The sequence below is a fragment of the Podarcis pityusensis genome, assembly GCF_964106645.2.
Source record: "Podarcis pityusensis genome assembly, chromosome: 10".
Taxonomy (NCBI): domain Eukaryota; kingdom Metazoa; phylum Chordata; class Lepidosauria; order Squamata; family Lacertidae; genus Podarcis; species Podarcis pityusensis.
In genome coordinates this window covers 11,210,914-11,221,228 of record NC_138035.1, presented here as the reverse complement: position 1 = coordinate 11,221,228, position 10,315 = coordinate 11,210,914, and the positions used below count along the sequence as shown (strand labels likewise).

The window sequence follows — 10,315 nt, the reverse complement described above, 5'->3', positions numbered from 1 at the left end:
GAGGATGAAAGTGGTCTGGGAACAATGTATGCTCCCCATAACATCTTGGAGGAACAGCAGGATGTGAAAATAAACCATGGAGACAACAATACATACTCTACTTACAGGGAAGTTGTTGCATTAGTTTGGTTATCTCATAGCACGCAATAAGTGCTTGAACTCCCTAATGAGGAATGCTCTTGGACTCCAGCTCCCATCAGCCCCGGCCAGCACAATCAATGGTCAGGGATAAAGGGAGTTGTAGTCCAGCAACACCTGGAAGGTTACAGGTTTTCCATGCCTGTTCTAAGTCATGGAATCATTGGGTTGACTTTGGTCCTAAAATGGGAGTAGCATAGGAGATTATAGATCACAGGAACATACATGGGAAGCTGGAATGTGAGTCAAAACATTGCTCCATCTAGCTCAGTATTGTCAACACTGACTGGCAGCAGCTCTCCAGGTTTGAGGCAGGGAACATACTCATCCTTATCTGGAGATGTCAAGGAGACGTTTTGCATACATAGGGAGCTGCCTTACATTGAGCCAGACCATTGCTCTATTTAGCTCAGTATTGTTTACTGTTAAGTGAAACGTTTCTCAGATCCTGGGAAATTGAACCTGGAGTCAGGAGTTCAGCCTACACTTGAGTAGGACTCTGGCCGAGACACATGCCCGACTGGCATGTTCCCTCCCTCCTGGTTGATCGTTTGGGAGTTTCATAAGCTTTCTTCAGCCCGAACATCACAGCGACCAATGCCAACCGACACCGGCACACTTAGAAATCCGCAGAGTTGGCGCAACTTGCGTGTGACAGACCTCAGCAACTCAGTGTTTTGGCTAATCTACTTTATTTACATATCAACACACACAGAGCACTGCAACATGGCTCCCTCTCTTTCTAGCATCAGACAGCAAAGAGAAAAGGAACAAAGGACAATAGTCCCACTTCACCGTAACACAAACATCCTGTCTCCATCACTTCCCACTCTGTGGAGTCAGAACATACACTGTCATGTGATAGACCATAATCCCGTGACTGTAATCATAGATCAGGGCTTCTAACACCTGGCTCCTTCTACATGCAAAAAAAGAGATGTTTTGCTCTTCTCCAGGGTTTCAGACAGGAGCTTGCCCTTCAGTCCTACTTGGAGACACCAGGGATTGAACCTGGGACGTACTGCATGCAAGACAGATGTTCTACCACTTAGTCATCACCCTTACAAAATAGGAACAATGACATCCACCTCATGTCAAATCAGACAGTTGGGCAATCTATTGCCCAGCCTCACCAGCAGAGCTCTCTCCCAGTCCTCCTTGGAGGCACCAGGGATTGAACCTGCGGCCTTCTGCATGCAGAGCAGATGATCTGCCACTCAGTTATGGCTCCTTCCTCTATGGAGCTTGAGAGAATCCCCACAACAGAGGCCTCACATGACCTGACGCCTCTTACATTGAAGGAGCATTACGGACACACATTCCTCAGCCCATGTGGCTTTCACTGGGAGTGGTGAGTCGCCAGGGGCTTCCGAGGAGCCGACAAGAGGGCGATCTGGGGCAGCCGCATGTTTTTTGGAGAAATCATCGCTTGCTTGAGAAAGAGAGACAGAGACAAATATTTTGTTGTTCCAAACAAGCTCGACTCCTGAGGGCAAGTCCCAAAGCCTCACATTCCAACACAGGACACAGTCCCACCTTAGAATACCGTTCCTTCATCATCATTATTCTTATTATTTTAAAAAACCAACACAAATTCTTGCTTGTGGGCATGCATGAGAAGGGCGAGGGGGAAGCAGGAGCAAACTATCCTTGGCACACACACCCTCCTGCCGGGGCGAAGAGAGAAGGAAAGCTCCGGGGCTGTCAGCCTGGCACCTCTGGGAGACACAAAAATTCCCCCCTTCCCCACCAAAACATGCATGTTTAAAGACAAACATGGCATTCCACTTGCCAACCCTCAATCATTTCCCCCCCTTGTTGTGGCTCTGGGCTTAATTAGAGCTGGCAAGGAGCGATGGGTGTGGATTCCTTTTCTGGCTGCCTTGCCCAGCGTTTGAAGCCGAGTCCAGGGGAACTCCGATGGGCATGGTAAGATTTCTACCTTTGGGGGAATCATGTTCAGAGAAGGGGGGGCAGGACTGCTCCGTTATGAGTCTCCCACTTGCAATTACACTTCTTTGTGGTTTGCCCACCGGCTTTCCCTTGGCTCCATTAACGGAGGTTGCTTTTACCTCTCTCAGGATCTCTCACATCCATGTCTCTGGCTGGTGTGATTTGGATGCAAGCCTGCTCCTTTCGCCCGCTTTCATTGAGCCACTCTGCATGTCAACTTGACCAGAGGTGGGATTAAATTGGTTTTGCAGTTCTTTTTTCTTTTCCGTTCTCTTTTCTTTACCCCTTCTCAAAACAGGAGTCCTTGAAAGTAATTGCTTCTTGGCTCTGTTTCACAAATTTGTTTACTTTCCAGACGTCAGGTGAGCTTGGAAAACCAGCAGAGTAATTCCTGGGATTTTTTTTATTTTATTGCAGGGATTGGGAAGCAGTCAATGAGAGTTTGCCCCAGGCTACATTCACACCACACATTTAAAGCACTGTGATGCAGATTTTAAACAGTCATGGCTTCTCCCAAAGGATCCTGGGAGCTGTAGTTTGCTAAAGATGCTGAGAGTTCTTAGGTAAAGGTAACGGGACCCCTGACCATTAGGTCCAGTTGTGGCTGACTCTGGGGTTGCGGTGCTCATCTCGGTTTATTGGCCGAGGGAGCCGGCGTACAGCTTCCAGGTCATGTGGCCAGCATGACTATGCCGCTTCTGGCGAACCAGAGCAGAGCACGGAATCGCCGTTTACCTTCCCGCCGGAGAGGTACCTATTTATCTACTTGCACTTTGATGTGCTTTCGAACTGCTAGGTTAGCAGGAGCAGGGACCGAGCAACGGGAGCTCACCCCATCGCGGGGATTCGAACCTCCGACCTTCAGATCGGCAAGTCCTAGGCTCTGTGGTTTAACCCACAGCTCCACCCGTATCCTAGGAAGCCCCTATTCCCCTGCCAGAGCTACAATTCCCAGAGCTCCCTGTGAAGAGGGACTGATTATTAAACCACCCTGAGAATGGAAGTTCTGCTAGGGGAATAGAGATCTCCTCACAACTCTCAGGAGTCTTAACAAACTGCATTCAAAATAAAGCCTTGTCGTGAAATTTTACAAGCAACCAAACTAACACTACAGAAACCAAACAAACTCCTCTACGGGTAGAACTTTGGAAAGGTACTCAAATGACAAGGGTTTGGGTTAGATGACTCAGGGTCCCTTCCAACACTACAAATCTATGGTTTTATTAAACCCTGTAGAGCCTTTGTGGGTCAATATAGAGACATTGCCGAGCTAGAAGAGCCAATGATCTGTAGAAGTTCCCCTGCCCTTTGGGGTTTTTTGCTCTGGAGCTTTTGCTGCAAAACCCCACCCTTTCATTGGAAAAAAACGAATTGATATTTGCTCTCATTGAGTGCTAAAGAGTGGGTTTCCATGGGGAAAGCTTTGGGGCAAAAGCAAGAAAGTAAAAAGCTTGGACATGGAGCTTTTAAGCATGGACCTGTGCCTGGGAAGAGCATGACAAAAGGTAAGTGTGGATAAGCCCTATGTTGCAATGGCCCCCATGCCAAAATTTGCATCTCTTCCTGCTGAATGGATGGCACCGTTCTGCAGGAATACACGTAACACTGCAGCCTCTGAATGAGAGCTGATCTCACACAGCGGTTGACGATGGGAACCTGAGACACCAGTTCCATTCTTCTTTCAGCCTGCAGCTGACCCCATGCTGACCAAAGTGATTCCAACCCCAACCCACGTTATAAGTGGGATAATAATGCTGGCCTACTTTGGAGAAGAAGGGGAAGGGAATGAAGGTAACACACACACACACAACACACAACACACAACACACACACAATCAATCTGATATTTTCCTTATAATATTTGTTGCTTGTGTGCTGCTTTGTTTATTCATTATCTGAAATTAATGAGCAGAGCTTCGGAAACATTAGCTCCCAAACACTTCACTGCTCCTGCCTCAAGTAAATATCCAGCGCGCACCAAGTCATCAACAGGGTAAATAAGAGAACAGATCTTTTCCCCTCACCATTCTCCTTGGTGATTTAAAAGCCAGGACGATCACCACCGAGTCAATTTCCATTGGAAGAGGGGCATCAGGATGCATGTGGACTGTTGTCGTTGTTACTGCTGCTGCTGTTACCTGCCCTTCATTAGCAGGTGGCAGGGCGAGTCACAACAATCTGAAACTCAGAAATAGAAACAGTTAAAACAGAAGACAGTCATGAGGATTTATGGCATTAATGGCATTTAATGTGCAGGTTGGGCCCACCTATCTGTTTCCAGCAGCGGTCAATTACCGTATTTTTTGTCCTATAGGACACACCTTTTCCCCTCCAAAAATGAAGGGGAAATGTGTGTGCGTCCTATGGGGCGAATGCAGGCTTTCGCTGAAGGCTGGAGAGCGAGAGGGGTCGGTGCGCACCGACCCTTCTCGCTTTCCAGGCTTCGCGCAGCTCTCCACAAGCCGTGGGAGCCCGCACTGGGCTCCCATGGCTTGCAGAGAGTTGCCTGCATTCTGAAGCCTGGTCGCGCTGAGCTCAGCATGCCCAGACTTTACACAGCTCTCCGCAAAGCGCGGGAGCCCGGCGCTGGGATCCCATGGCTTGTGGAGAGTTGCCTGCATGCTGAAGCCTGGTCGCGCTGAGCTCAGCGCGCCCAGGCTTCGTGCAGCTCTCCACAAGGCACGGGAGCCCGGCGCTGGGCTCCCACGGCTTGCGGAGAGTGCTTGTTCTGGGGGCTGGGCACGCTGAGCTCAGCACGCCCAGGCTTCGAGCTTCGTGCATCTCTCCGCAAGCCGTGGGAGACCGGAAGCTTGGGCTTCCTCCACCCCAGCCTGGGGGGGAAATAATTTTTTTCCCCTTTATTTCCCCCCCAAAAAACTAGGTGCGCCTTATGGGACGGTGCGTCCTATAGAGCGAAAAATACGGTAGATGTTCCAGGAAAGGCGACAAGCAGGGCTTGAAAGCAATAGACTTCTGGTGTCCAGAGGTCTATCTTCTCAGAACATGAAGGTTCCCTATAGCTTGGAGGCATCTATGAACCAGGAAGTAGTGACCACTTTTCTTGGATAATCTCAGAGAATGATAGAGCAGAAGGTACAAAACAGATCACTGATAGTAAGAGGATGCTGAGAAACCCATGCACATTAATAAAAAGTTAAATAAATATGCCACTCTTGCCCCCCCCCTCAATTTTCAGGGGTCAGGGGTTTGAATGGGCAGTGCACCTGCTTCCAGAAAACGTGAATGATTCCCTGATATGCATTATCTGAATGCTTTTCCCCCCACCCTTGTGAATTGTTTGCCAAATGATAAGGGTCTTTGTAGCTGAACAAAGTGCCACATTTACCCATCGCTTATATGCATGTTAATGGTTCCCCTACTCCCCCGCAACACACCTCTTCTTTGACAATTGTATTTCTACCCTTTATTTTGGTTTCCTTCCCTAGCCCCGTCCCGATGCCATATTACATTCTCTAATTTCCTTTTATCTTCTCTTTATTTTTTGCAATGTCTCAGGACGTGTCTCTATAAGACAAGTTAATTTAGTCAATTACTCCAGTTTGGTTACAGATAAGATCTTTAATTTATCCAGGCCCCTCTTTATTCCTTCTAGGATCCTCTTTTCCATTAATTTCATGAAACATTCTAATTTTCCATTTTAGGGACGAGCTCATTTCACCCGCAGACACGTGGACAGGCAGAGATGCGGAATCGGCGCTATCAATTTCCCAGCTATGGCACTGAGGAGGGGTGTTTGTGTGTGTGCGTGTGTGTGTGTGTGTGTGTGTGTGTGTGCTTCTTTGAGGTTCTGCCTTCATTATAATTGCTATCTGCATTTCTGTTTGCTTTCTCTGCTCTTCCCAATCACGTCTGCCATCACCAGCTGCCCTCCGTGCCAATTCCTCATCTCTCTGTCCTGCCGTAGTTACACCACGAATCTCTTTAGAACAACTCCAGGGTTAGAAATATGGAGATGAACCCACCCGAGAAGGGCAGGTGATCATTGTGGAACAGCCAAGTCACAATTGTAGGGAAGCTAACAGGGTTCATAGGTGATTTCATTTTATCAAGTAGGAAATATTTCATTAAATGTGAGTCGATCCAAATGTGTGAAGCTGAGTGGGGGGTGGGGAAGGGAGCAAAATTATTGCCTGTTATCCTTTATACGAATCTATGGGTGAGAAAAGAGCAGACAAAAAGTTCAAGGGGATGGAGCGATTCACCTATGAGGAAGGCATCTGTGGCCTTTAAGTTTAGAGGGGAAACAAGTAAGAGAAACATGACATAACACTAGAATTCATGCACATCCAATGATGCTGAAAACTGGAAGATTCAGGAGAGATAAAAAGAAGTACTTTTTATCCGGTGTGGTGTAGGGGAGCTGGTGTGGTGTAGTGGTTAAGAGCGGTGGACTTGTAATCTGGTGAACCGGGTTCGTGTCTCTGCTCCTCCACATGCAGCTGCTGGGTGACCTTGGGCCAGTCACACTTCTCTGAAGTCTCTCAGCCTCACTCTCCTCACAGAGTGTTTGTTGTGGGGGAGGAAGGGAAAGGAGAATGTTAGCTGCTTTGAGACTCCTTCGGGTAGTGATAAAGCAGGATATCAAATCCAAACTCCTCCTCTTCTTCTTCTTCTTCTTCTTCTTCTTCTTCTTCTTCTTCTTCTTCTTCAAGAAGCACATATGAAACTCGCTTCCCTTGGAGGCAGCAATGGCCACCAACTTTGATGGCTTTAAAAGAGAATTGGACAGATTCATGGAGGGCAAGGATTTTAACGTATACTAGCAGTGCTATTTTTTTCTAGAAAAAGAGGTGCCAGAACTCACCATGAATGCCTCCCTTGTTCTCTTATAGGTAAAGGTAAAGGACCCCTGGATGGTTAAGTCTAGTCAAAGGTGACTATGGGGTTGTGGCACTCATCTTGCTTTCAGGCTGAGGGAGTCGGCGTTTGTGCACAGACAGCTTTCCGGGTCATGTGGCCAGCAGAACTAAACTGCATATGGCGCAACAGAACACTGTGACAGAAGCCAGAGCACACGGAAACGCTGTTTACCTTCCCGCCGGAGTGGTACCTATTTATCTACTTGCACTTTGACGTGCTTTCGAACTGCTAGGTTGACAGGAGCTGGGACAGAGCAACGGGAGCTCTCTCTGCCGCAGGGATTCGAACCGCCAACCTTCTGATCGGCAAGCCCAAGTAGCTCAGTGGTTTAGACCACAGTGCCACGCCCATCCCCATCCTCTTATAATGCCAATGACACCCATCTGAGAGGAGCCAGAACTGAGTTCTGGTGAGTTCTGGCTGAAAAACAGCCCTAGTTCCTAGTCATGTTGGCTAAGCTCCGCCTCCACGAACAGAGGCAGTATGCCTCTGCATTCCTGTTGCTGAAAACTTCAGGAGGGAAGAAGGCTCTTGTGCTCAGGTCCTTCTTGTAAGCTTCCCACAGGCATCCAGTTGACCATGGAGAGAACAGGATGCTGGTCTAGATGGGCCATGGACATGATCCAGCAGACTGTTGTTATGTTCTTATATTCCTGACGTGAATCAGGGCTTCATTTTATGTCCTTGTCAAACACAAGTGCCCTGCTGGGTCAGACAAGAGGCCCATGTCATCTAGCATCCTCTTCTCCCAGTGGCCAACTGGATGACCATGGAAAGCCCACAAGTAGGAGCTGAGTGCAATCGTGCTCTCCTCACATGTGATTCCCAGTAACTAACTTTCAGAACCATGTTGCCTACAACAACAAAGGCAGAACATAGATACTGTGGATTGCAGCTATCAATAGCCTCATCCTCCATGAATTTGTCTAATTCTCTTTTAAAGCCACCCAAGTCGGTAGCCATCACTTCTTCTTTTTCGGCAATCCCTTGTAGCCGAGTAAGATTGTCTTCCATAAACACAGTTTTAACAGTGAGTCCGTAAGTAGCTGAGGAGGCCAATTCTGGATCCACACGTCATTCCACAGTGGGGAGACAGGTTTCCAGGTGGGAGTTGATCACGGTGAGGGTTTGCCAAGTGTGCCTTCCTCTTAGCACGTTTCTCCTTTTCATCCTGAGTTTGAGCGTCTTCAAAGCCCATGACACCTTTATTAAAGGCTGTTCTCCAACTGGAGCGCTCGCAGGCCAGTGTTTCCCAGTTGTTGGTATTTATACTACAACCCCCCCCCCCCATTTGCCTTGAGAGAGTCTTTAAACCTCTTTTGTTGACCACCAGCATTACCCTTTCCATTTTTAAGTTCAGAACAGAGTAGTTGCTTTGGAAGACGATCATCAGGCATCCGCACAACATGACCTGTCCAACAAAGTTGTTGTTGAAGAATCATTGCTACAACACTGGTGATCTTTGCTTCTTCCAGTACACTGGCATTAGTTCGCCTATCTTTCCAAGTGATGTATACAATTTTTCGGAGACACCATTAATGGAATCTTTTGAGGAAGCCATCAGTACCCCATTGTTGGAGCAATTCCCATGGTTTGACTATGAACTTTCTGAAGCAGGTATTGAGAAATGTGTGCTCACTCTTCTACCTCACAAAGTAGATCACAGCCCAGAGAAGTGTATGAACTGCAGCTACATCTAGAACAGCCTCTCCTGGATCTTTCCACACCAATTTCTTTATTCTGCTCCCACAAGTCCATTTCTCCAGCAAAATATGTCCAGGATAACACTAACCTTATCCCTCTAGGGTGGTTTGCAAGTCACTGTATGCAGGGATGCAGCTAGGCTGAAGAAACCCACCCTGACTTATCTCCATTAAAGAAAAGAAAGCTGTATTATCTGTCTTTGAACTCTTGGAGGACACACCACTGTAGCAACTAGATGAGACTTCCTTTATCTCTTTTAAAGAATGGAAAAGAAACAGAAAACTCCTGACTGTACCCAGATACAACTAAGTCCAGTGTCCCCTAGTGAAGAAACCATTTATTAATGGCACTAGAATCCATACAACGTCTTAGATTCATAGTTGGGAATGTGAAGCACTCAAGTGTTATTTAACTACAGTAGCCATCACCCAACTATTGAGAATTTTGGGTTTCAAGAGCTTGCCACTCTACCTGAACAGGGACAAATGACTCTCAATTCTCTTCTTCTTCTTTTCACATACAGTGCTGAACGAGACACGGTCACCAAGTATTGAGATTTCAAATTTCACCACAGTGTGAATGCACACTTCCCAGCGACCTCCAAGCAAGAATAACATTGTTTGGTTCAAACAGTGAGGAGAGAGAGAACTGATTGGACTGTTTTAGACTTCAGGAAAGTTGTCACATTTTAAAATGCTGCACATTTAAACATTCCTGCATTGCAGGGGGTTGGACTAGCCCATGGGTAGGCAAACTAAGGCCCAGGGACCAGATCAGGCCAAATTGCCTTCTAAATCCGGCCTGCGGACAGTCCAGGAATCAGTGTGTCAGTAGAATCAGTAGAATGTGTGCTTTTATTTAAAATGCATCTCTGGGTTATTTGTGGGACCTGCCTGGTGTTTTTACATGAGTTGAATGTGTGTTTTTATTTAAAATGCATCTCTGGGTTACTTGTGGGGCATAGGAATTCGTTCATTCCCCCCCCCAAAAAAAAATAGTCTGCCCCCCCACAAGGTCTGAGTGGCCCCCTGCTGAAAAAGTTTGCTGATCCCTGGAGATAAACCTTGGAGGTACTTTTTACTCTACAATTCTATGATTCTTTGATTCCACTATGTACAAACAGCCCTATTCACTGATAAGTAAATTCACATAGCAAATCTAGCATTTCCAAAACACTTTCCTTAAACATTAAGGGTGCTCACAAACAGAACTAAACCAGGAAAGGATACTTTTGCTTTGGATGCCAACTGTTTTTTGTTTTTGTTTTTTGCAGTCCTTCTGTCAAATTTCTGCATCGCAATAACTGAGGATGTCAAAACGGACGTTCATAAATCTACTCTGAAGCAATTCCATGACAGTCTGCAAATACAAGGTGTTTGGTTTATAACCAAATGCTGCCTTCTCAATGTTTCCTGTCTTTCAGTACTAATGGCTTCACTTTAATTATATCCATAATGACTAATTAATATTATTTATTATTTCTTCGTTTCATTCGTCAGTGGTATGTATATGTATATATTTTATTTCGAAAGAGCAACATATCAGGAGGAAAGAATAACATTAAATTTTCATTTGTTTGTTATTTGCTGAAAGCCAGCTTTTGAAACAAATGCCTCCTTCTGCATTTCCCTATTAATTC

The 10,315-nt window shown here is 46.5% G+C and overlaps 1 long non-coding RNA gene across 1 annotated transcript; it reads left to right on the top strand.

Moving 5' to 3' along the window:
- The first annotated feature begins 2,026 nt into the window (after positions 1-2,026).
- Positions 2,027-10,019, top strand: LOC308486535. The gene is made up of 3 exons (XR_013991136.1): positions 2,027-2,067; positions 2,220-2,319; positions 9,950-10,019. It is a non-coding gene; the product is annotated as an uncharacterized lncRNA (long non-coding RNA).
- Positions 10,020-10,315: the final 296 nt, after the last annotated feature.